Source organism: Camelus bactrianus, chromosome X (genome assembly GCF_048773025.1).
Source record: "Camelus bactrianus isolate YW-2024 breed Bactrian camel chromosome X, ASM4877302v1, whole genome shotgun sequence".
NCBI classification, from domain to species: Eukaryota; Metazoa; Chordata; class Mammalia; order Artiodactyla; family Camelidae; genus Camelus; species Camelus bactrianus.
This window is the reverse complement of record NC_133575.1, coordinates 5915420-5943056: the sequence shown is the minus strand read 5'-3', so window position 1 is coordinate 5943056 and position 27637 is coordinate 5915420. Positions and strand designations below refer to the sequence as shown.

At 46.6% G+C, this 27637-nt stretch overlaps 1 long non-coding RNA gene across 3 annotated transcripts; it reads left to right on the top strand.

The window, feature by feature from the left end:
- Positions 1-6133: 6133 nt before the first annotated feature.
- On the top strand, positions 6134-27345 carry LOC123619437 (uncharacterized). Of its 3 annotated transcripts, none has more exons than XR_012504637.1 (5): positions 6135-8307; positions 9872-10011; positions 18883-19015; positions 19571-19665; positions 20907-27345. It is a non-coding gene; the product is annotated as an uncharacterized LOC123619437 (long non-coding RNA). The 3 variants fall into 3 exon arrangements; XR_012504636.1 differs by having other exon boundaries at positions 6136-8307; positions 19239-19665; XR_012504635.1 differs by having other exon boundaries at positions 6134-8307; positions 18883-19665.
- Positions 27346-27637: the final 292 nt, after the last annotated feature.

Here is a 27637-nt window from a genome sequence, read left to right as displayed (position 1 = left end):
TGGGGCGGGAGCGGCGGCGGCGGCGGCGGCGGCGGCGGCGGGAGAGGGCGGGACGGCGGGAGGGACCGGCACGGGCAGTGACCTCCGGGGGGAGCGGCCGCCAGCGCGCCGACCCCGGCCGGGAGGACTGCCAGCGGGGCCGCCTTCGCCGCCCAGGCCCGCCCTTCCCCCACGGCCCCCAGCCCGCACCCTCCCCCACGATCGGGGGAGGGGAGCCCGCGTCCCCCCGTCCCTCCCCCACGCCCTGGGGGGCCGCGTCCCAAGCCAGCCCCTCCTCCAAAGAGGGTAAGGACACCAGGCCTGCCCTTCCCCCACGGCGAAGGGGGTGAGAGTCCGCGCCCCAACACAGACCCTCCCCCACGGCATCTAGGGAAGACCCGTGTCCCAGTCCTTCCCTACCCCACAGTGGGGGACCTGCGATGCTACACTGTCCCTCACCCCAGTTCTCCCCTCCACACCACGGAGGGGGAATGGGTGAGGAGAACCCGGGCCTCTCCTTACTAGCTCCGCACCCTGTCCCTTCCCCGTGGCCTCCACGGGGGCAGAAGGAAACGCAAGCCCACCCCAGCCCCAGTCCCAAACCCAACCTTTCTCTTACTGCCAGGAGGGGACAAGAACCCGGACCACCACCCCTGCGGTTTCTAAGGGGAAAGGAAACCGGGCCACTGCTTTGTTACCCTCCCCCACCTCAAAGAAGCCGCCCAGTGCCCTAACAGAACACCCTGCAACCTGCTCCAGAGTTCATCTCCCTCAAAATCGGCGGCAGAGAGGATACCCCAGTGGTCTCTTCCCCTTCCCAAAAAGTGGAGGCTCAGGTGGAACCTTGACCTTTGCAAAATCCCTCCGGAGAAGTGCCAAAAATGCTTGGGGAGACAGACTGGGGTGGAGGCCAGGAGCTGGGGTGTGAGCCTGGGAGTTGGAGGTGGGGGAGTCTTGGGCCCTAGGGCCTTCTCACCCCACCCCTACCCCTACCCCTACCCACAGGCTTCAGACCTTGGGCTTTTGCAAAGTGTTTTATGTTGCAATGGCTCACTCGGCCCAGCCCTGGCGAACCGAAATCCCCAGCTCTTCCTCCCCTCCCAGTGTGGTGACAACTGCCCACCACTCACGGCCTTAATTCCCTTAAACAAATATCCGCACCCACCCCGCCTCGCCCCCAGCAACTTTGGTGTCTGCTTTGTTGACTATTTTAAAATAAGTTTGCCCTTCCCTTTGGTGTACAATGAGCTTCGCCCTAACAGCCCAGTACACTCAGCATTTTACACTGTAACCTCACTTGCTCCTTTCTGGGACACTGGAGCATTTGTTGTACTGGTTATAGGGGGAGGGGGCCCCAAGGTGAGTTTTTAAAGGGCTGGTCCTCCATCAAAAAGGTAGACTAAAAATTACCCTGCCAAATATTGCTGTAAAACGTCAATGAGGTAAAACGACTGTTGCTGCACCATTATTAGAGCACATCAATAAAAAATACACACTTACACAGTCTCCATAATTGTGAATCAGCAGAATAGATTGTGTCTTATTTTGTATCAGTTGCCATTCAAGGCCCCCCAAAAGGGCGTGGTGGGGCCTTCCCTTGAGCCTACCCGTCGTTGCTCCCGGGCTCCCTGGGCTTGGGAGGACTGATGTTGAGGTATTACATGCAATCGAAAAACCAAGGGTGCAACAGAAAACCAGAGCGAGCTCCTTCCTGATGCAACCCTGCCCTGGTTACACGTGCTTCCCTTCCCCCACCGCCTGGTGGTGGGAGCGCTGCGTTTTTTCCGCCTGTAGGGTCACATTGTGGTTGATTGATTCTCCTTTCGCCTTGCTCAGTCATTCAGATTTGGAAAGTAAATAACAAGTTGACATCATTACAGCTCTCGGCTTTACGGGGACGCGGCCCTCGGCTACCGCACACTCTCGAGTAGCCGCGCAACCAAACCGCCTCTCTGGCTTGCCAGCCCTGCTTGTCGTTAGCTGCTTGGAAATTCCGAACTGAACGTGATGAAAAGGCCTCTTTGTATGTTTTGATTTCTTGGCAGATGCCAATCACTTAAAGTATGGGAAAGTGGTGGAAATCCTCACTCCAAACTACGACCCAGTATGACCAGTTTTTACAGCTGGTCTTCCATAACTAACAATGAATGCAAGGGAGCTCAGAATCCATCTTGCCTGTTTGATCTTGTCTGCATAATCCGAACGGTCTTCTTGCAAGTAAGGAGTCAGACGCTTTTAACAGAGACTCCTAGGAGCCCCCAGGGACTTTGTAAGACCTCAGACAGGAAAAGAGAGCCCCTACTTTATTATAAGAACACTGAAATTCCTCTTTCTGAATGCTAGATGGGTGGTAGGTAAGTGGTAAATTAGACTATTTTATTTAATCTGTTTTGCAGATTTTTCAAATGGTGGGAGAAAAGGAGGGGAGAAATCCCATTAAAGTAGAGCAGGAAAGGAGCCAGTACATTCAGACGAAAGTATAAAGGCTAACATGGAGGCCATGGGCAGCAAGGATTTCCACAGGTGCACAACATCTTTATTCTAAACAATTATTTTTGGCTGCTGACTGGAGAGAGCTGGAATTCAGGAATCTGATTACAACAAATGCTATCAGTATTCCCCCTAAAGAGTAGCCAAGTTTTTAATTAAAAGGCAGCAGGAACCCACACAAATATATGCAATTAATATTTGACAAGAAAGTAAAGGTATTTCAACAGAGAAAGAATATCTTTTGTAACCAGTGGTGTTGGAACAACTGGACATCCATCTACAAAACAAACAAAAAAATTAATCTAGCCCAGACCTTACACTTTTCACAGAAAGTAACTTAAAATTGATCATAGGCCCAAATGTAAAAGACAAAAACATAAAACTCCTAGAAGATAATGGAGGAGAAAATCTAGATGACATTAGGTTTCTGCAATCAGTTTTTCTATACAACATCCAAAACATGATCCGTGAAAAAAAAAATTGATGCTTTGGACTTCATCAAAATTTAAAACTCTGCTCTGCAAAAGATACTATTAAGGGAGCGAAAAGACAAGCTACAGACTGGGAGATAATATTCGCAAAATCCATATTTGACGAAGGGATGTATCCAAAATATGCAAAGAACTCTCAAAACTCAGTAACAAGAAAACAATCTGAAATAAAAATGGATCTGGAAAAAGAAAATCTCACCAGAGATAGAAAATGGCAAATAAGTATATGAAAAGATGCTGACTGTCTATATCACCAAGAAATTGCACATTAAGACAAAATGCCACTACACATTTATTAAAATGACCAAAAAAAAAAAAGAAGAAGAAGAAGAAGAATATCATATGCTAACAGGACACAAAGCAACAGGAATTCTCTTCACACACTGCTGGTGGGACTGCAAAAGGTTAAGACCACTTTGGAAGACAATTTGGCAATTTCTTACAAAGCTAAACATAGTCTTACCATACAATCTAGCAACTATGCTCCTAGGTAGTTTACTCAATTAAGTTGAAGACCTATGTCTATACAGAAACCTATACAGGAATGTTTAGAGCTTTACTCATAATCACCACACACTGAAGGCAACCAAGATGTTCCTCGGTAGGTGGAAGGATAAGTAAACTGTGGCCCATCCATACAACAGAGTATTATTCAGCAACAAAAAGAAATGAACTCTCAAGCCCTGAAAAGATATGGAAGAACCTTAAATGCATATCCCTAAGTGACAGAAGCCCATCTGAAAAGGGTACATACAGTATGAGTCCAACTCTATGACATTCTAGAAAAGGCAAAACTGAACAGATAGTGGTTGCAGGGGTTCTGGGGATGGGAGATGGATGAATGGAGGATCACGAGGGGTCTTCAGGGGAGTGAAATTCTTCTGTATGAGATGTAATGGTGGATACATGACATTTTGCATTTGTCCAAACAGGCAGAACTGTACTGTACAACACCAGGAGTGAACCCCAATGTAAACTGTGAATTTTATCAATATTGATTCAAGCATTGTAACAAATGTACCACCCTTACAGGAAAGATGTTAACACTGAAAACTGGGTGCCAGGAGCACAAATGGGAACTCCCTGTGCTATGTGCTGAATTGTTCTGTACGTCTAAAACTGTTCTTTAAAAAATAATCTATTTGCTTTTTAAAGACAGTAGGAAAAGGCATTAAACGTCTCATGAGAATTATTGCCCAGTTTTCACTGAATCCAATATCTAATTTCACCCAGGCCCAGCTGATTCTCAAAGGCTCCTACATATAGGCCGATAATTGCTTGCATGACCAGCCTACTCAGAGAGGCCTGAGATCCCAGGATTGACGTGCCAGATGCCACAGTGACCTCTCGTGATGTGCGGAGAGCATGTCTCAGCTTTGAGGAAGCCACCACTGTGAGCTTCCCTCATGAAACAAAGAGGAGGGGAGTGTTGCCAACTTCACTTAGAAACCTCTGGCCGTGCTTTGTTCTCGGGGCTTGGTTCTCATTTCCTTAGGGAGACTGGAACCGAAACCACAAAGGGAGCTGGTTGTGCAAGGTGGTAGCACATGGACATACTTAGAGAAGTAAATGGGGCAGGAGGCCAGGAAGGTCCAACACCTGCCATAGATGTGAGGGGAAGTGGGTGATGGCCCCTTCTGCTTCCTTGGGCCTGGGTAGGCAGCCAATCTTTTTTTTTAAAGGATGGTGTATGGGATGAAATGTGTACCCGGCCCCCTGAATTCATATGTTGAAGTCCTAACCCCCAATACCTTAGCATGTGACTGTTACTTGGAGAGACAGATAAATTTAAAGTAACAGATAAATTAAATGCAGTCATCAGGTGACCCAATCTGACTGGTGTCCTTATAAGAAGAAGAGATTAGGACACAGGCATGCACAGAGGGAAGACTCAAGGAGATGGCCGTCCACAAGCCAAGGAGAGGGGACTGGAGAGAAACCAGCCCTGCCAGCACTTTGACCTCCAACTCCCAGCCTCCAGGACTATGAGAAAATAAATTTCTGTTGTTTAAACCACCAAGCCTGTGGTGCTTTGTTGTGGCAGCCAGAGCGGACTAAAGCATGTCAGTTTTTTATCCTTTTTTTTTTTTTTTCCATTTGAAATGTCACATTCAGTTCACATTCTTTGAATACTGAAAACACCTTGCATTTGGCATGAGGGTGTTCATGCACAGTATTGAATTCAATCCTCCCAGGAATTCTGGAGGGCAGGGTTTTTTATCTCCAGTGTTCAGAGAACAAGACTGGACCCAAAAGCTTAAAGAACTGAGGAAGGATGTAACCATTTCTATGCCCTAGACCTTCTTGGGCAACTTAGTAATTACTGATTCCAAATGCATAAAATGATGCACAAATACATAAAATAATATATATGAGGCTGCAAAGAAAGTTGATTCTGTTAAAATACAGTTATCAAAGTTTAAAAAATTCTCATGTCGTAATACATGTGCTTCTTCCTCAGTATTTCCAGTGGTAAGCTCCAGAGGTGGTTCTAATACCTTCTGTCATTTCAAAGGAGGGGTGGGTGTACACAAGTTGGCTTCAGCCATATCCTGCTTTGAGACTACATCAGCCTTCTACTGGTGACAAATTGGTAACAAATCACAGATACTGTTCATGCTACTGTCCTCTACAGCTGGAGTTGTCATAAATGCTTAGTTTGGGTCAGCTATGAAGTTTCTCCCCATGCAAGTTCACAGACACCCTGAAGTCGTCCCGGGGACCCTCCTGCCTAGGGATGAAGTGCCAGCTGGAGTTCATGCTTCTCTACTGCCCTTCTGCCCACCCAGACTCGCTCTTGCCGCCACCGCGGACCTCTCCCATGGCTCATGAGTTGGGACCCCTGGGCGGGGTGACTGTAACGGCTGCCAAAAACTTACTCACCGAGATAAATAATATTAAAACACCATACTTTAAAACTCTTGGGGGGAGGATACAGCTCAGTGGTAGAGCACATGCTTAGCATTCACGAGGTCCTGGGTTCAATCCCCAGTACTTTCATTAAACATAAATAAATAAGCCTAACCCCCTATAAACAAACAAACAAATAAAAGAAACTGCCACTTTAAATTTTTTTAATGAAAAAAACCCCTCTAAATTGATGCCCAAAAATGCCTCCACGATGAACAAAATATCAAAATGTTATATACAGACATGTTCTGGGAATTAAGAGAGACATTAAGCAATTAAGGAGACAAGCAAAATTCCCCGCCTTGATGGAGCGTCTGTGCGTGGATGGGGGTCAGCAGAGGACAGCTCTCATAACTGTTTTTGCACAGCCCACAAGCTGAGGACACACTTTTAAAAGACAGGGGTGGGGATCAAAAGAATAATGGTACTTTGTGACATGGAAATTATGTAAAATATGAATTTCAGCATTCATAAATAAAGTTTTATTGCAACACAAACAAGCCCATAGCTTTGCAGCCCCATTCCCTCCGTGCTTGCAGCACTGTGGCGGCAGAGGGAAATGGCCCACCAAGAGCAAATACACATTTACCATCTGGCCTGTCACAGAACATTTGCTGACCCTTGTTTCTAGGGGACTGAAGGACGCAAGGCTCCTCATATAACTTAACCTCTTCCTAGGAAATTTTCTCTTTATTACAATGTGTTTTCAAAAAATTTTCAGAAAAAGCTAAATTAAGGAACACTTTTTTTTTTTTTCATGTTTAAGGAAAGAGGGGGAGGAAAATGGTGGAAAAGCAGCCCAGAGTGTCTTTAGGAGTCAAGGCCATCCTGTTTGTGGGTGAGGATGGATTCCAGAACAGCAGGAGTGCCTGGGGAGAGCCACCCACTCAGAGAGGGCAGAGGCCACACCAGGGCCTCATGAAATCAAATGTACCTTGAAAGGAGCAGATGCCGGGGAGCAAAGGGAGAACCAAGGCGACAGGAATTAGATGTTGCCCTGTCAGATGAAGTTTTCTTATAGTTTCCTAAACATTTTCAAAGACAACCTCACCCATTTGTCACAGCATTTATGATGTGGCTGGGGAGATAGAATTATGATAATTTTCATTTGACAGGGGAGGCAAGTTGAGTCTCTCAGAGGACAGTGGCTGCTGCCTCAGTTTCCTCTTGCTGCTGTAACAAATTAATCACACACTTAGTGACTTAAAGCAAACTTATTACCTGACCATTCTGGAGGCCCCCCCACTAAGGGGGTCTCAGTGGGCTAATACTGAGGTGTTGGCAGGACTGGTTCCTTCAGAGGCTCCAGAGTCTGTTTCCTTGCCTTGTCCAGTGTCTAGAGCCCAAAAGCGTTGGCACGTGACCGCCTTCTGGTCTTGTCCTTCTCAAGTTACATTATATCCCCAGCCTGTTCTTCGTCTGCCTCTTCCAGTTTCAAAGATCCTGGTCACTAGATTAGGCCAGACTGTATAATCTAATAAAAACTTTCCATTGCAAGGTTCTAAATCTAGTCACATCTGCTAAGTCCCTTTGCCATGGAAGGTGGCATTGTCACAGGGTGAAGGGCACTCAAGGGTAGATATCTTTAGGGGACCAGATTCTGCTTTCCACAGCAGTCCAGCCCCTCAGATTCCAAAACCTATGGACTTTCTAACACAAACCAAATTGCCTTTCAATCAGTGAATAAATTCAGAGCCCACCTACCCAGCAACACCCAGAACACTGACAGAAAACACTGCCTGGGTTTAACTCGAAGTACACGTGATGGGCAAGAGTTCTGATTTTCCCCAAATAATACCTGGCTGTTACAGTTACAAAATAACAGGAGATTATAAATTTCAAAAGGCCGTTCCTCCTCCCTCTCTTCTGGTAACCATATTTCATTATAAGACATTATGTGGGGGTTTTTTTTCCTCCCTTTGTTTCCACTTCTGCATTTAGTGTTTAAAACTCTCTGTAGAGAACAAGCCCAGAGAGAGGATGATTTTATAAATAGTTGCAGCACAAAAATCATCTCCCACATAGTCAAGCTTGACACCACACTGACAAAGAAAACCCAGTAGGTTCAAGAAAAGCACAGGTGAAACCACGTGGAGGTGGATGGAACATTTGCATTTTTCTCTGGGGCCTTTGTCATAAGGCCTTTTTGATGTTGTTTTTACAAAATGAACAGTCACCTGCTATGATCAGATACATGTCATGTGCACAGACACCCCAGCCCACGCCTCCTATTTAGCCACCTAGGAGAAACGAAAAGGTAGGGCCATGCGAAAATCTGTACAGGCGTAGCTTGGCTCAGAGTGGCCAAAACCTGGAAACAACCCAGATGAAGGGATAAACTCACTGCGGTATATCCACACGGTGGAGCACTAGGGAACCCTGGAAAGGACCAGCTTTGGCCTGTGCCATGACGTGGATGAATCTTGGTTGTAAACTGGTAAGTGAAAGAAGCCAGACTCTAAGGGCAACATTCTCTGTGATTCCAGCTATACGGTGTTCTGGAAGATGCAACATCCCTGGGAGCAAAAACAGATTGTTGGGTGCCAAGACTGGGCGTCAAGAAAGAGTGGACAACAGAGGCCCATGGGGACATTTTTGGGAGAGATCCAGCTGTTTTGTATCTTGATTTGGGTGCTGGTTACACAACTGTAAATGTTGGTCAGAACTCATAGGACTGTATTTTAAAAGGGTGGAGTTTACTGTATGTAAATTACACCTCAGTAAACTTGACTTCCCCCAAAAAATAAAGAAAGAAAAGAAAACCCAGCAGATTTGAGGAAAGCATCATAAAACTCAAAGGAATTCGAACACAGGGCTTATCTCCGGTACCTGTGTGAGGAACTCTGTTACTTTCACTAGATCAAAGCCACTTACTAGGATCAGATATATGTCATATATAACTCTTAAAAGGTCCCGGAGGGAGGGAGGAAGGGAAAGAACATTTTAATGTATTTTTCAGGTACTAATAAGAATCGGTCACATTTCTAGAAATTACTGTTTTGGACAAAACTCTCCCCACCCACAGAAGCCCGGAGCAACACACTGCCATCTAATCCTCAGGTGTGGGGCTGACTTCAGCAGACAGAGGGTTTCCAAGGAGAGGTCTGAGCAATGGCTAGGAGCACTGAAGTAAGGGATTATTTCTGAAATGGGAAAACAAGAAATATGCTCCAAAAGGGGTAGTTTTCCTTTGCACAGATCCCCTTGGCTGACTAAAATAGCTTTTTCAAATGACTGGATAATTCCAAAGTGGTTTAAATTTTTAAATGTTAAAGTTCTTCCCAGAATGGTAGAACTTGAAAATGAAAAGGTTTCACCTATGAGTTAAGGCTACAAAATAGGGGCTGCATGTCCCCTAGCTTTCAGTATTTTTATATAAAGAGGACACAGATAGATGTTACAACTATGAAATAAACGATTCTATACAAATGATTATAGCTGCTGAATACATGATTTCCAGTTTAAATATATGATTCTGATTTTAAGATATACTCATGTTTGTTGAAACATTGTCACAAAGAAATGTAAACTTAAGCATGTCCAAAACCCATAAGCTCAGTCTAATCATAAGAAAAACAATAGATAAACCCAAATTGAGGGACATTCTACAAAATACCTGACAAGCATTCCTCAAAACTGTCAAGGCCCTCAAAAACAAGGAAGGAGAGAGACCCTGTTGCAGTTCGGAGGCGCCTAAGGAGGCATAATGACTAAATTCTGTGCTGGGACAGGAAAGGACATTCGTGGAAAAACTGGGGAAATCCAAATACGGTCTGCAGTCTAGTTCAGAGTTTTGGACCAAGGTCAATTTGTTATGACAAAGGCGTTAATGTGGGGAAAACTGGGTGAGGGGTCGTCGGGACTCAGCCCTAACTTTAGGTCACTCTACAACAACTCTGAAACTAAAAAACTTTGCTTAAACTAATTAGAATGCTCCATTTCAGTTGCCTTCAGAGATATAGCTATTTTTAAACATAAAACACTTCTATTTGTACACACAGACACAATCCTATTTGGAAGAAACTGAAAATGAAAGGACTTGAGACTAGTAGTGGCCTACGAGGAGGAGCCAAGAATACAATTTTATATAAAACTTTCCAGCGATACAGACAGAGGCTGTATACACGCACGCAGCTCTTGTGTAAGTAAAGACAAATGAAAAGTAGTCAGAGGCGGGAGATTTCCCGGCACCTACTGGCCACCCGCACCACCCCAGCCCCTGCTGTTCCCTAAGTGCTCCCAGTTGGCTCCTGCCCCCTGTACCCACTGTTTCTTTGGCGAACCATTCCTCCTCCCATTACCCCAGGCCCCTCTGTGCACTTGGGGTTCTGTCGGGATGTGGGACCCTCTCCCTCCCCCTCCATCAATCTCTCTTTTAAGAGCCAACCTGTTGATACTTATTTGTTCATTTGTTTTCCCTTGCCTTTTCCACCAACGAGGATAAGAGCTCGGCGGCGGAGGAGAGGAGGGTCAGGATAGAGGGATGAGAAAGGAAAGCAGGTGTCATGGTCTTTTGATGTGTCAATGTCACACATCACACCGTTGGCAGCTGTTCAGTCAGACACTGTGCCTGTTTCCTAGGGGCTGCTGTAACAAAGTACCATTCACAGGGTGGCTTAAAACAATACAGCTGTTCTTTTTCACAGTTCTGGAGGTCAGAAGTCGAAACTCAAAGTATTGGGAGGACCATGTTCCCATGGAAGGCTCTTGGGAGAAATCCTTCCTTGTCTCTTTCAGCTATTGGTGGCAGCAGCTGATGATCCTTAGTGATCCTTTAGCTTGGAGCTGCCTCACTCCAGTCTGCCTCCATCTTCACACAGCTTGTGTCTGTGTTCTGCATCCAAATCTCCTTCTTCTTTCTCTTATAAGAACATCAGTCATTGGATTTAGGACCTACCCTAATCCAGTATGACCTCGTCTTAACTTGATTCCATCTGCAAAGACCCTATTTCCAGATAAGATCACTTTCACAGGTACCTGGGGTTAGGATTTGAACATATCTTTTCTGGAGGGGACACAATTTAACCCACCAGTAACACTAGTCTAGGTCTTCCTGTGGAGGTATTTTACAGATGTGATTAAGATCCATAATCCCTTGACTTTAAACAAGGGAGATTATCCTGGGTAGTCTGGGTGCACTTCATGTGATCAGGTACAAGGCCTTCTGAGGCGGGCTGAAGTTTCCATGTAAAAGAAGAAAATTCCTTTGGAGACAGCAGTCTCAGTCCGTTCCCAAGAAAACTCCAGGCTGCCCTTCCTAATTGCACGCCCTGCAAATTTCAGGCTTGCCTCACCAGCCCCTTCAGTGGCATAAGCCAATCCTTGCAGCAAATGTCTTAGCATGTGTCTTCCACTGGTTCTATTTCTCTGGTTGAACTCCAACTGCTACATCAGGATTGGAGAATTGCTTTGAATTTATCGGATACATACACATAGATTACAAAGCAGAATATCTTTTTTATTTGCAACAGTAAATTGCATGAAAATGTTTATGCCTTGAATATAATCTAAAATATTGGGGATGAAAACACTAAGCTATTTATAAAGAGAACTAGAAATAAGTAATCTTCAAAGCTGAAAAATGAAAGTGGTAGGGAAATGCTTTCACTAGGTTTCCTAGTATTTCATTACCTTTGCATTCCTGCATTGAACTATTTTGGTCATGTTTTATTGTTTTTGTTTTTTTTTTAATTGCAGCAGCCAATTTACAATGTTGTGTCAATTTCTGGTGAACAGCATAATGCTTCAGTCATACATGGCAACATATTTCTGAGCCACTAGGTTCAGGTCACATATAACCTTACATCTTAAAAATCAAATTATCATCTTAGTTCTGCCTCAACAATATTTCAGGTGTTTTCTACAGCTGCCCCAGAGTATGAATGACCACTGAGACTGCCTGACAGTAGTGGCCAGGAACCAGAGATTTTCCAAAGAAGAAAGTTGATGAGACCCCAAGAGAGGGGAAAAAAGGAAGAGGGTGAGGGAGGGGTGTCACCCAGTCAGGAAGTGAGGGCAGGCCACACCGAGAAACCACGTGCATGATTCCACTCATATGGTTTATGGACTTGCCAGGGCCACCATAACAAAGTATCATGGAGTAGGGGCACTCAAACAACAGAAATTTATTGTCTCACAGTCCTGGAGGCTGGAAGTCCCACATCAAAATGCTGGCAGGGTTGGTTTTCTCCTGGCGCCTCTCTCCTTCACAAGTAGACGGCTGTCTTCTCCCTGTGTCCTCACGTGGTCGTCCCTCTGTGTGTCTCTGTTCTAATCTCCTCTTCTTACAAGGACGCCAGTCCTATTGGATTAAGGCCCATCCTAGTGACCTCATTTTATCTTTTTTTTTTTTAACATCTATGAAGGTTATTTTTATTCGCTTATTCATTCAGTTAGTATATAACTAGGTTTCCTAATATTTCATTACCTTTGCATTCCTGCATTGAACTATTTTGGTCATGTTTTATCGTTTTTTTAAATTGCAGCAGTCAGTTTACAATGTTGTGTCAATTTATGGTGAACAGCACAGAGCTCCAGTAATACGTGTACATACATATATTCTTTTTCAGATTCTTTTCCGTTATAGGTTATTACAAGATATTGAATATAGTTCCCTGTCCTATACAGTAGGACTTCGCTGTTTATCTATTTTATATATAGTAGTTAGTATCTACAAATCTTGAACTCCTAATTTATCCCTTCCTACCCTCTTTCTCCCCTGGTAACCACAAGTTTCTTTCCTATGTCTGTGAGTCTGCTTGTGTTTTGTAAATAAGTTCATTTGTATCTTTTTTTTTATTCCACATATGAGTGGTATCATATGGTATTTTTCTTTCTCTTTCTGGCTTACTTCACTTAGAATGACGATCTCCAGGTCCATCCAGGTTGCTGCAATTGGCATTATTTTATTCTTTTTTTTATGGCTGAGTAGTACTCATCTTATCTTAATCACCTCTTTAAGGGCCTTATCTTCAATTTTGATTACATTCTGAGATGCTAGGAATTAAGACTTCAATGTATGAATTTTGAGGGACACAATCCAGCCTGTAACATATGGACTGTCCGGAACAGGCAAATCCATAGCGACAGAAAGCAGATTAGTGGTTGCCAGGGGATGGGGGCTGGGGGAGCGTGGAGTGACTGCTAAGGGGCACAGAGTGTCTTTTTTTTTTCCATCGCTGTATAGTTGATTTATAATATTGTGTTAGTTTCAGGTATACAGCATAGTGATTTGTTTTGTTTCGTTCTGTATATGTGTGTTTTTGTTCTCAGAGTTTTCTTTTGAAGTGAGGAAAATATTCTGGGACCAGAGAGTGGTTGCACAACTCCATGAATATATGAAAAACCATTGAGTTGCACACTTTGAAAGGATGAACTCAATGGTACGTGAATGGTATCTCAATAAAGCCGTTATAAACAACAACAAAAAACGTGAGGGAAGGGTACAAAGAGAAAGGGAGATTGGCCTCTTCCCTCCTGACCAGCCTGCATCCAGAGCTGTGCTGGGAAGTGACAAGTTTGGGGAGCTAGTATTTCAGTCCGGCCAAAGGCACCTGACCTGGGTCTGATCAGCCTCTGGGAGCCAATTTCATTATTTACAGGAGGGACTCGGCCACACGGCATCAGCTGTTGGGGACCAGGGTTCCGCAGCGTCTCTCCCCTTGCAGGAAGGAGGGCGGTTCAGTGGGTGCGTGTGAACTCCTAGTGGGGCAGGTCTTCCAGGACAGGGTCCAGCCGACCCCGGCTATGCTCAGAGGGGCCGAGGGATGCTCCAGTGGGGCTGGGGCGCCAGCTCAAGATGGCTGCCAAGTCTCCCTCCTCTCTGTCTGTTCTTTTGTCTCCCTCCTTCTTCATCTCTCTCTCTCTCTCTCTCTCTCTCTCTCTCTACCTCTGACTCCACCAATGAGCTTCAATTTTGGTTGTAACAACTATTGTATACCCAACCAGCCAGGAGCAGGAGTGAGAAGATACGAATCCCAGACTGGCCAGGACTCCACTCCCAAGCCAGGGTGTGTTCACGTTCCACAGGGGCACCCACCACAGGTGTGGGGGATCCTGGGCGGCACAGTTCCCGGCAGCAGCCTCCCTCGGGGCTGGCTCCACGACGGCTCTCAAGCCCGGCCAGACCAGTCCTTGGCAGGCACCTGGTCCCCGTGGACAGGCTGACTTGACCCCTGGGTGAACCTGGCTGCCAGCCATGGTCCAAGGCTCCTGCTTCAGCATTTTATAGCGCCAATGATAAATTTCTCACCACCCCTGGTGCTGCACAGTCTACATCACCACGATATCAGAAGGAGGTTATTCAGTCACTTTGTCCAAGACACTGGGGGAGGAAAATGTGTTTCACCAGGAAGGGCAGCAAAGACTCCAGAAATAGTTTCAGGCTGAGAGCAGGGAGGGACGTGCGGTGGGGGCAGCCTCGGGGTGAGGCCCCAGTAGAATGAGCACGGCCAGCAGGGAATTCAGGGACCCAGGCCCAGGCGTGAGGGCACTGTACTCAGAAGGAGGGGACGCTGTCTGTGCTGCACACCCCAGGGCTGCCCTCCTGTCGCACCCCTCCCTCTGCGAGCCCCCTAGGTGTGAGGATAGCTCAGGACACCCTGCACCACACACCTCCTCTTTCTCTGTCATCCTGTGAGGTGGGGAGCACCTGGCAGAGGAGGGATGGGGAGTGGGTGCCCACCGCACAGTGGGACCCCAGCTCCAGAAAAACACTGAACTTGGGGGGGGCAGAAGCCACAGGTTCAGAAGCAGGAGCTGGGGATTAGAAACCACTGATGGAAAGAGGATATCGAACAAAGTGAAATGACTCTGGTGACATCTGTCTGTTTCATGCCAACTCTCATCCCTTCAGGATTTGGACAAAAAAAAGAAGGATGTGAAGGGCTTCCAAGGCAGGGCCCGCATAAACCCCCGTGGCCAGTTCAGGCAGGAGTGTGTGCGTCACGGGGGTGGTACGTCTTTGTGTGTGTACCTATACATACACACATACACATATATAATATACACCATATATCTTATACAACAAGTGGGACTAAACACTGACTCTGAGCCTGGAGGCCAGCTGTCAGGGAGGCCCCGGACTCCAACACTGCCCACTTCTGCCTCCAGGAACCACACAAGATTCGTCCGCCCACAAAGGTGATGTTTAATTTAGCTGTGTGGATTCCAAGGGTTTTATTTTGAACTGAGTTCTCATGAACTGGTTTCTACGTAAGCGCACTCAATAAAGCATTTTCAGGCTTGTGAACGGTCCAGGCTTAGTATTTTACCCCAGCCCCCAGAGACTGAAGGCTGGACACCCAGCTTGGCCGCTGGACAGGCAGCCCGGTGACAGGACGGGTCTTGCCTCGCCCTCGGAGCGCAGAGATTTTCCCTTGTAAGTAGGGAGGGGACGATAACAACAGCAGTAATAGTAACACCTTGCTACTTTGGTCGCTGGGCAGCTGCAACAGCTGCATTAGCTATTATACTTAAAACTAATTTAGTTCAAAAATATGCATATGCTAATTCCCGCTTATCTCCTCTGAAGTATGCATTCTGTCACAGTCTATGCAAGTGGACAAGGTAAAGGTTTTCTACCCTTCAGATCTTTCTGCTACAACCTCAAAAAATCATTGAGGTTCAAACACTTTAGGATCTTTCAACTGTCAGTTTGGTTGGTGTGAAAAAAACAGATTTTCAGAACCTATGTGCAAATTTCAGAGGTTGCATAACTACGACAGGAACTGAGTTACATGCGTGAGTCTGGATGTAAAGTACAGAAAACGCTTTAGGAAGAAAACAGCAATTGGATAAGTTAAAAGGCAGGAAGAACATGTGTCAGGATACATTTATACTAAATCACTGAAAACTGCAATATATAAAAAAAAAAGACCCAACTTTCCTTTCAAATGGAATTAGTTATTACGTATTACTGGATCTGGACGCTTTTAGGAATTACTGCACTTAACGCGATTGTGACTTCCTAAGCAACGAACTGTTCCTAAAACAGCAATTCAAAGGGTCCTCTAGCATGAATACACAAACTGAAACAAAAACCATTTTAGTAATGTAAATTTAACTCCTTTCAAATAAATCTTGAGCGCCTTTTATGGATCTGCACGGGGAAAAATGACGCACTAAGACATAGCCCTACCTTCTAGAAGCTTCTACTCTAGTAAGAGACAAACTTAAATAAAAGCTGAGTGATAAATGGTAGAAATGAGTGATTGTGTGTGTGTGTGAAGGTTCATTATCTCATAAGAATTTATCTCATTTTCTAAATCTGGATTTTGCCTTGTGGGCGTTCTAAAAACTTGCAATTCTGTATTCCTTTCTTTTTGAAATCGCCTCACTTATAATTTCATTCACTGAAATGTAGAAATCCTCAAATTGAAAAACAAAGGATGTCTCTTGTGACTTCATAAGAACACCATTTCAGGTAACTGAGGAAACTATGCTCACCAAAATCTTGAGGCTGGCAAATTGGACAATCCAGATTTCAGTGCTGGCCTGAAAAAACTCCAAAGCAGCACAAACCTGTTTTACAACCGGGGACCTTTCTCTCCACCTCGTCCACACCTTTAACCAGGTTTAATTTGCTGGCTGGTTTTCTGGGAGGTTCCAGAGAGAGTTTGGTTTATGTTCACTGTCCATCAGTAATTACCCATGCCCCACCCACCCGCAAGAATAAGAACAGTAAAGAGATCCTTTCCGGTCCTTGTGTTGGAGAGGGTGGGCAGGGCCGTGGATTTCAGGACTCAGGTCTCTCACCCAAGTGCCACGGCCGGGAGGAGACATCCTGTGATGCGGGGGGCCCTGCTCAACAGCCCAGCAGTTCTCAGAACACGTTTATCCCTTCACTGAACTACCAAAACCGGGGCCAGGGATGGGGCACTATGTCCACTGTGAGGAACGGTCCGGTTGAGGCTAATGCGTTATTTAGCCCGTTCATAGAAACACGCACCATCTGGGATGTGCAGGGAAGTACAACCTTGAATCCCTGGGAGCCCCAAGAGCTAAGCATTCCAGAGACAAATGCGACAGGTGTCACGCCTCATGCCTGGCAGTGGCCGTAATGCCATGTGCGTCACATCACTGTCACCTTTCTCAGCATCAAAGGACGGGGACTCAGCCCGAGGGGCTTGGGGCTGTACCCATCGCCAGCCAGTGACGGTCGGGCACAAGTCATGCCCTCACCCAACGTGGAAACGCTGTCCCCTTTTCTGAATTTCCAATTTTTGTCAGATAGACAATATCATCCTGGTGACACAAATTCTACCCTCAAAACCATCTGCACCTACTTGCCTCCCCACAGACCCCCAGACACTGACTTCGCTGTCCATCCCAGCTCCTCCGGCCTCTGCAGCCCATCTGCCACCTGCCCTTTCCTCTCCCCCCCTACCCAGGGCCTGGTCACCCACACTGGACACTTCCCATTGTCTGCGCAAGGCCTGTGCCCAAAGCAACTCCGGCTTGAATTATAGTGTGTCTTTGTTCTCAAATTGCTCTGTCGTGACCTCCGTGCCCTCCGCCACCTACTTCATCCCCTACCTGCTTTTCAAATCACACTCAGCTATGACTATCTTCTCTGAATAGCGGGAACACTTCGGGGCCCCACGCTAAGGGGGTAACTTGCGGTACTCTGCCTTGGGTCCCAACAGAGGTGTTTCTTTCCCTTCAGCTAAGGTGGAAGGTCTGTGAGGTCCCAGCATCACCTGCGATGCCCAGGGTGTACCTGGGCAGAGAAACTGTGTCTCCTTTGACTGGACAGTTATTCTAAGAGTGTGGTACACCTGATGAGGATGCAGAGGAGGGAGCTGCTCTGCTCGGGAGCTGGAGTGATGGGTCTGGCAGAGTGAGGAGGAGCTTGCCCAGGGAAGGAGGGGAGAGAGGAGGTGTGTGGAGGAGAGAGCGAGCACCCGGAGCACAGTCTCCACACACAAGACTCGTTGATGGAAGGAGGGGCATGATAGGAAACTGGTTTGGGGCCATGGGGAAAGCGGGCACTTGCAGCCCTCGGGTGCAGGAAGACCTCACAGGGGTGGTCTGTGGTCATTCCCACATGAGCTGGACCAGCCTGGGGTCAGACAGTGGCCATGGGGAGGTGGGCGGAAGGAAAGAGAAAGGGGTTATTTCTCTTTGGTTCCCTTTCTCTCTAGTCAGTTCTGACGTCCACCGCGCGCTCACTTCCAAATAAATCTTTGACTCCGAACAAAATGACTTGTGCCTTGTCTCATATTCTTGCAGCCAAGGCTCGGCTCAAATCTGCCCTTTGGCCACGAGGCCCTCAGCCCGCCCTCTCCATGTCCCCTTTTCCCACCAAGTCTGCTCCTACAAAGCCCACTTCACATTGGAGGGCCTCATGGGGCCTCTCCCTCCTGGGCAGCCCCCACCCCCGACCTGGACAAACCAGGTGTTGGCTGTCACTCACGGCCGATGTGTCCATCTGCCTTGGTGTCTCTCCTGCCCCGCCGGCCTGTGCGACTCCTGAGTGCCGACTCTTCTTCCTGATCTGCACAGGGCTCTGAGTTCTGTCTGCTGACACAGCAAGAGTTTCTAAAATGAGTCTGTTTTTTCTTGGGGGAAGGGGCATTGCTCTGCAGACAGGTGGGAGGGGAGGGAGAAGTCCCCAAAGATGAAAGGCTCTGAGTCACAAGGATCTGGCTACTCTGGGAAGCCACCTGTACGAGTTCCATGTCAGAGACTGCGGCATGGGGGGGCGGGAGCCCAGGGGACTTTTGTGCTGCAGTGACCACAGCAGGCTTATTTCAGGGAGAAAGTCGGTGTTTATTTACATGGTGCCAAACACAGTCGAGTGCCCTACAGATCGCAGGTGATCCATAAACAAACCCCTAAAGTATTTAAAATGAATATTTTGCATCTAGTTATTTTCACCTAGAAATGCATTTAATGAGTTACCAACACATGCCGCAATGTGGAGGAACCTCAAAAACAAGCTGAGTGAAAGAAGCCAGAGACAAAAGGTCACCTATCACATGACTTCATTTATATGAAATGTCCACGACAGGTAAATCATTAGAGACAGAAAGCAGACTGATGGTTGCCTGGGGCTGGAGCGAAGGCGGGCTGGAAAGAGCGGAGAATGCTAATGGATCCGAGCTTCCTCTGGGAATATGGACACGTGCTGGATCTAGATTGAGGTAAAGATTACACAACCCTGCGAATATACTAAATGCCACTGAACTGTCCTCTTTAAAAGGCTAATTTTATGTTATATGAATTTCATCTTAGCCAAAAAAACAAACAAACAAACAAAAAACCCAGAGAAAAAGTGCCAGAGAAGTTACTAATACAGAAAACAATAAAATAAAATAAAATAAATTTAAAATTTGAAAAAGTAACCGAGAGTTATTTTCCCACTAGCCTGCAGAAACACAGAAGGCTCTTCCACTTGGTGTGTGGCTACAGTTTCGTTTCCGAGCTAGCAAAGAAACGCCTGAGACCTGCTGCAGACACCCATTCACCTGTGTGGCTTCAGATCCCACCAAGTTCACTGGCGCCGTCCCCTCAGCCACCAAGATACTGAAACCCCAATACCAGTTGCTTGAGCTTCTTGTGGCAGAGAAATATATGTTCCTTAACAGAAGCAGTAAATGATAACAATTTAGCTCGTAGAAAAATGATACGCAATGCCAGGCTTTGCCTGTGTCGTACTAAAAGCTGCACTGACTTACTACTGGTTTTACTGTTCCCAGAAACGCGGGTCGGTGATGTTGACAAGAGCTGGCTGGGCAAGGCCAAGTAGAGAGATGCATTCTGTGTTTCTTCCTGTCCTTTGAAAGAGGGAAATGTAAGTAATCTGATACTAAACTCTTAACGTGCTACATTTTTGTGCCAGGAGCTGGTTGAAAAGGAATAAAGTAACATGCAACAAAGATTGCTACTGGAGGGGGAGGAATGAGGAGGGGGTGGGGGGGAGGTGCGGAGGAGAAGCAGGATAGTAAACAGAATATTCCAGATGCTGGGTCTGAATGAGGTTTGCTGCCTTTCAGTCACTGGTTTCACATTCTGTTGCACTTTCTACTACACTAGCCTTGGCTGGGTTTTTTCTTTACTCTCTGAGGTATAACTTATCCACAGTAAGTACCAAACCAACGTGTGCATTTCACCTGTGCGTCCACCTGCGTAACCATCAGCCACAGTGAGCTGTGGACCATGTCTGCAAGGGGCCCTCATTCCCTTCTCAGTCTGTACACCCACGGAAGTTTGCTATAGCTTCTACTTTCCCTCACAGGAGATTATTTTTACCATAGGTATTTTAATGAGCATCAAGTCACTCTATGGTAAAATGTTCATTCCACCTAAGGCTGAAGAGTAACAAATGTATTGTCTTATGGAGTCTTAGAGAGTCATTTTGCTGTCTCCCAGACACACCTTTTTCATTAGATCCTTTTGAGAAGGTATGATTAGTGATTGTGAAATAAACAGATACAAAAAGAATGTGGAGCCCAAAAGACAGAAGACAGAAGAGGTGGGCAGAATCTGTGTTATTTTTCCTGCACCTTTCTCCCCCTCCCTCCTTCTCTGCTTAAACAGCTCCAGATCAATAAGGGAAAAAAAAAATCAAATTGATGTATGCCCTTTGAGGGTGGTTTTTCCTCTCTCTTGCAGAACGTGTTCTATTTATGTAAAAACATCCACTCTGAAAAGCATAATGCGTTCATTCCCACCAAATATAGTACACGAGTTTTATTAGCATCTGGGAACTTCAAGTAATGGAAAAACTGAGACACACAAAAAAAAAGACATATGATAAGTAACTCTGAATTTAGCACCATTTTATTAAGAACCCAGCACAGCCAGTTGACAAATGTGCCAGACATGCTGACCCGCTTCACCTCCCCTAAAAGCTCAGATGAAAACAAAAAGTTCTCTAAGCGGATGAAAATAGCTATAAAAACAAACACAGTATCTTGCTACAGGTCAAATGGGTTCTAACAGGCCTTCAGAAGATATTAAATGTTTTAAACAGAAAGGCGGTTAAAAATAGAGAACAAATGCAAATAACCAGGGATTTTTTTTTTTTCCAAGCTATTTTGGGGCTGAAACTTGCAGGTGGAGGAAGATGAGTAAGTAATACTTCAAACGAATCCTTCCCTTGATCGTGTTTCATTCCAGTCCTAATTGCAAGCTCTCAGAAAACTCCAACCGCCCCATGTTGTTGGGGTGAAAGGTCTGACTACATATCTATGAGGTCTGCTGACCAAATTCAGGGTGACCTCCAGTAACCTCAGGAAGGAGCAACATTCCCCCCTTGCTGGCTTTCCGTGACTGTTTCTCCCCTCATCTGTCCCACCCTGAAGGAGTGCTGGACAGACTCTAGGCTGCCCCCATGAGTCCTGCCCTCTGGTGTTCAAGTCTTGTTGGGGTCCTGTCCCCGGGAGTGTGGGCAGGACTATAACTCAGTTCTAATCAAGAGAATCTGGCAAAGGGGATGATGGTCGTGCCTGTGATTAAGTTGGTGGTAGAAGCTCTAGAGAACCCCCTTGTGGGCTTGAGGAAGTAAGCTGCCACATGGCGAGGAACCGAGGGTAGCCAGCAGGAAGCTGGGTTCCTGCATCCTGCAGCTGCAAGGAAATGAATTCTTCCAACAGCCTAAGGGAACTTGGGAGCTGATCCTTCCTCTGTTGAACCTCCAGATGAGAACTCAGCCCAGCTGCCCCCTGGACTGTGAACCCCTGAGCAGAGGAGCCAGCTAAGCCGTGCCTGGACTCCTGACCCATAGAAATGGGAGCTAAATAAAATATGTATTGGTTAAAGCCACTAAACTTGTGCTTATCTGTTATGGAGCAATAGATAACTGACACCCCAGGACTTTTATGTTTTATTCTTTTTCTACAGGACCTACTGTCACTGGCCACTGACTAGTTCTACTCACCACTATGCACCCCTGCTCCCACACCTGTCACTTTCTTCCTTGTTTCAAAAGTAATAGGATACAGACACAAAAGGGGAACTAACACCTGAGTCTACTTACATGAGTACCTAGCCCAGGCAAGTTCATAGACAGTCATTACCAGACAGGAAGAACAGTCATTACCCGGGGCTGGGGAACAGAGGCGTGGGGATACTTTAACGGGGACAGAGTTTCTCTTGGGGGCACGAACAAGTTCAGGATGTGGATGCTAGTGACAGATGCACAATATTGCGCATGCACTTAACGCCACTGGACTGTATGCCTAAAAACAATTAAAATGGCAAATTTTATGTTATGTATATTTTAGTGCAATAGAAAAATTCAAACAAATATATGACCAAGAGGTATGGCTTTACTTCTCCATTTTATTAGGAGAGTCCTGAAAAGGGAAATGTTTTCAGACCCAAAAGCAATCTGTCAGTCACTGAGATGAGAACCTCAGAGGAGGAAGCAGGATGGTGGCAGGAGATCAAATCCCCTTTCCCTCAGTTTTTGTTGTGCTCAGGCACCGGTGACAACTCCCACCACTGAAGGGCCAAGAAGGCCTGGAGTCAGGAGGGGAAGTGCCAGTGTTTTCCGGGGGTTTGCTTAAATACTCCCCAGTATAACTGTAGTGCCACATCCAATGTCAGAGAGCTTCTTTCTTGGTAGAAGCCCCAGTGCTGTGGAGGCCAAACATGGAAGGAAAGGAAGAGGCAGCTGGAAGCACTTGGGGAGGGGTCTGGGGTGGGAGGGGGACCAACTGGCCTGAAGGCCGAGGCGGAATCTGATTCCAGGACCAGCCAGATGGAGTGGGGAGCGTGGAGCAGAGTGGAAGGGCCCAGAGGTTTCACATGGTGCCAGAGCAACACCTACAAGGAACACCTTGAGGAGCCTTGGGCCTGGTCCACTCCGTTCCTTAAAGAGGCAACGGTCATCCCTAGAACAAAAGAAATCGCTCGGCAAATAAACTTCAGGACAAACAAGGCTGGTGGGACCATCTGAAGCCCTTCAACCTCCCTGGCGGGGGTGGAGGGGAGAGCATTTCATTTTAGCTCTATCAAGCTGATTTTTGTGGCAAAATATGTGCACAATAAACAGTTGGTGCCTTTTAAAAGTCAGAGCCTAAGGTTCTGAGACTATTTAGTCTGAGGTTACCAGCGCCAATTTTGGAGCGAGACACCCTGGCTTTGAATTTCGAGCCCATTGCTGGCTGATGTGGTGCATAAGCTATTTACATGGCTCTGCTCCAGATTCTGCCTCTGGAACGTGGGGCCAGGGTTGTCTCTTCTCCAGAGGCTGATTTTAGAGGAAGATTTCTGTGTTCTGCACTATGCTTAGTACCCAGTACTGGCTCAGCAAATTGAAGCTATGATGATTCCACTGAAATACATATCTCAAACAAAGAAATAGAGTGTGAGCAGACACTATTAAGTATATGACTTGGAGGGTGTTAGCGCAAAACCCAAAGTAAAACAACCACCAAAAAAGTTGGGGAGAAGAGGCCTGGGAATTATGAAGGGACTGATTGCCTGAAAAATACAAAACATTAAGCTACAGCAGTGATTTTCAAACTGAAAGTTCAGCAGAACCTCTGGGAGGACTTTACCCAACCCAGATGGCTGGGCCCCTGCCCTGGCATTTCTGATTTAGCATGTCTGGTGGAAACCCAAGAATGTTCATTTCTAACACGTTCCCAGCAGAGGCTGACGCTGGTCTAAGGAACACACTTTGAGAACCACTGTGCTGCAGAAACTTGCCATTGGAATATTATTAATAAATAGCTCATGCATTTGACGAGCACTTGAAGGGGCTGCAAGTGCACATTTAGTCACATGAGTAAACACCAAAAGGAATGCAACTCATTTGTTTTTCCATCCTAGCCATTAAAAAAAAGTACGAAATGGTGCTGGACTGAGGATGTATATATGTTTCCTAGTAGACTGGTTTTCTACTGCTGTGTCACAAATTACCCCGAATTTAGAGACTTTCAACAACACACACCTGTCACATCACAGTTTCCTGTGTCAGGAGTCTGCACATGGGATAACCAGGTCCTCTGCTCAGGGTCTCACCAGGTGGCAATCGAGGTGTCATCGGGGCTGCTTTTTCATCTGAAGCTCATGGTTCTTTTCCAAGTTCACTGGTTTTTGGCTGATTCAGTTCCTCGTGGTTGCAGGACTGAGGCCCTCCACTCCTGCAGGCCTCTCCTTTCCATAGCAGCTCACAGGTGGCTGTTTGTTTTGTGTTTGAGGCCAGCAGGAGAATCTCTCTGCTTTCATAAAGTTCACCTGATTAAGCCAGGCCCACATTTCATAAAGCTCACCTGACTAAGCCAGGCCCACATTTCATAAAGCTCACCTGATAAAGCCAGGCCCCCTGCTCCTCTGTGTTTCATTGTTACAGCTCTTCGTGAGGGGGTGGGGCACATGCACAGGTGGAAACACTTAGCAGTGCATACTTACAACAATGCCCACTACTGGAATCTACAGAGAGGTGCAAGGCTGGGTTCCTGACATTAAGGAATGTCTAGGAGGTTAAGAAAGTTCAGACTTGTCAAGGACAAGCTTACCAAGGTCACTGCAGTGCCACACAGGGTGCCATTACCCTACTGTCTCCTTTGGGCATTGCCCTCAGTGTCCTGCAAGCCCTCACAAGTCAAAGCAAGGGTGGCCTTACATGCGTGACCCTCTGCTGGGAAGGGACCACATCAGCAGTGCTTGAACCCCCAAGTATCTCATGCAGTCCCTTGTGGTTGCCCTCCTCAGAGGACTGGGACATGAATCCAATGGAATTCAGGCTGGGAGACGGGTTCTAGTCTTAGAGCTGTGCTGTCCTGGTCATCCGGCCCTTCCCTGTGCAGTCTGTGGCACTGGCTTTCTCCATATGGCTTTATGCCTTTGGTCCACAGCCCCTCATGGCAAGAAGTCTCTCTAGTTTCTTCCACCATGCTCTCCCATGGTAGTTCTTCCCCGACGGCCCCCACATCCATTCACAACCCTGCTCTGCCCTGAGGTGTGGGGTGGAAGCTGGCTCCTGGCAACGGCGTCCTCTGCTGTAGTCGGCAAGCTTTGTCTGTTGCAGCTGCAGCACCCATCTGTTTCCTGCTCACGACGCACACAGGCTGTGCATGAGCACCCCTGAGCTAGACTTGCCTCAGCTCCACGTGTCTCCCTACACCTGGAGCCAGGTCCTATCTGAAGGCCAAAGGCTTTCATCTTCTTTCATTTTTGTGTTTTTGGTTTTTTTCTGGTGGGGGGAGGTAATTAGGTTTATTTATTTATTGTTTAATGGAGGGACTGGGGATTGAACCCAGGACCTTGTGCATGCTAGGCATGTGCTCTACCACTGAGCTCTACCCTCCCCACCCCGGCTTCATCTTCAACTCCAGCAACACGGCCTCTCTCTTGCCATTCTTCCACAGTCACATCTCCTTCTCTGATCTGAGCTCTTCTGCCTCCGTCCTCCACATTTATGCACCCTTGTCACTACACTGGGCCTACTCAAATAACCCCGGATTTATGGAGACTTGCAAGAGAACTGTCCTATCTCACACACACCTACGGGTGGGGGAATGACTCCACACTTCACTTCATGAGACTTTCAGAAGTTGTGCTAAATATAGACGTGAAAATTAAAGAGCCACCTGGACTAATAAAGAATGGCCAGCGGCAGAGCTGACGTTCATTTCACCTGGCACTGAGTCACCCACTCTTTGCGCATCCTGTTTGCTGGAGGCTTTTCCCTTTGGACCAGACGTGGGGCTCTTAGATCCTGTCTCCCATTGCAGAATCCCAAATCAACTTCAGAAGGTAGACATGACTGAGTGACAGTTCTAGAATTTCCATCCCAAAGAGAAGAGGATGGACCCAGAAGTTCCATCACATCAAACATCCAGAGGACATTGCTTTCTCTTAGTTGTGATAAAGCTGGAGCATCGGGGTATGGCCCTCATAACCATGCTGAGCTAACCAGTGGCTGACCAGTTGCTGGGCATTTGAAAGCTCAGTCTTAGCTGTTAACTGAGTTGCTTAAAGTGACACAGCTCGCGGGAAGGGCTGGGCCTTCGCACTCAGCGTCCCTCCTTCCTTTCTTCCTTTCCCCCTTCCTTTTTCTATCTTTCCTTCCTTCCTTCCCTTCCCCGTTCCTTCTCTCTCTCTCTTTCTTTTTTTCCCCCTCCATGCTGTTTTGAGTATCAACAGTGCTTTTGTAGGTTGAGAGATCAGAACAGGGTCAACCCATGGGGAGGTCACGAGTGGAAAGGAGCTTCTTGGGTCGGTAATGTCCCCTTTCTTGACCCGAATGTGGGTTCCACAAGAGTGTTCAGTTTAAGGAAATTCATTAAGCTCCACACTTAAATTTTTTTGTGTTTCTGCACATATTTCTTTCAGAGCAAGTTTTCAGAAAAACTAAATGAGGCATAGAGGGAACTAGAAAATCTTTCCTCTCATGAGTCCCCCCTGTGCACAAATACAGTTTGTCAACTGGTCTTTGTACTGTTAGTTTTGCAGCTTTGTAGTCCAGAAAGACAACTCTATGACGATCCAGCAATCCTACTTCTGGGTGAATATATACATATCTCCAAAAGAACTGAAAGGAAGATCTTAAATCGGTATTTACACACCCACAGTCATAGCAAAATTATTCACAATAGCCAACATGTGGAACCAATCCAAATGCCCATTAAAGGACAAGCAAAATGCAGTCCATATACACTATATGTTTATTTATATACACATTGGAATATGATTCAGCCTCAAAAGAGAAGGTTCCAGTCCTATCGCATGCCCCAGTATTGATGAACCCTGAGCCCATTATGCTAAGTGACATAAGCCATCCACAAAAGGGCAAATACTGTACGATTCCACTTACACGAGGCAGGGAAAGTACTCAAATTCATAGAAGCAGAAAGTAGAATGGTGACAGGGGGAATGGAGAGTCGTCTAATGGGTACAGCATCGCAGTTTTGCAAGATGAAGGAGCTCTGGAGCTCTGTTTCCCACAATGTGAACATATTTAACATTACTGAGCTGTACACTTAAAAAATGAGTAAGATCGTAAATTTTGTTTTGTGTTTTTACTGCAATGCTAATAATAATAATAAAAAGATAACTGAAAACACCCAAGTCCTATAGATTTTTCTCTCTGTGTCTCTTAAAAGACGTAAAATTGCATCTCATTTAATTGTTCTGGTAACAAAGAAGAAAGCACAGGCACATCTCCTCACTGGCAAGGTAACTTGCGATCCTTCCGATTCGCATGCAGCTCGCTCTGCGGTACCATCCACCTATTCTTTCCCTGGGGCGTCTTTTCAGGAAACGCACTGGCAGGGGAGCGGCTGTCTTCTGTGGGTGTGTGACGGCCCACTGATTCCACACCTCCACCCTCCCCGCCTCTCCAGCTACAAGCTGATCAGGTTTGTAGGGACCCTCCAGAGAGTCAGTTTATGACCCGCTGTGATGCTCGGAGACCAGGGCTCCTAGATAGCTGCGTCAGCTGAGCAGACAAGGCCTCCTCTCCCGCCGAATCCCCTTGCTCTGTGGATCATCAGAAAGGGAGAGGTCCACAGGTGCCTATCCTCGTGTGGCTATTCAAGATGCCGATGGAGGGATCCACACTCCGGCCAGGATAAAGGTAGTGTCCACTGGTGCCCGGCTTATGTCTCCTGTCCTGTGTGTCTGTTACCCGTGAAGGGCCACTTTGGTGGGACTCTCGAGGAATGTCCTTTCTTTTCCCTTTCCTCTCTGTGAGTGCGGAAGACTTTGCTCCCAGGTGCCTCCTGCGGCCCTTCCTCTCCCAGGTCCCCTGCTCTCCACAGGACACAGTATAAGTACATGGTTGTGTTTTTCTATCAGGCATGAGTGCT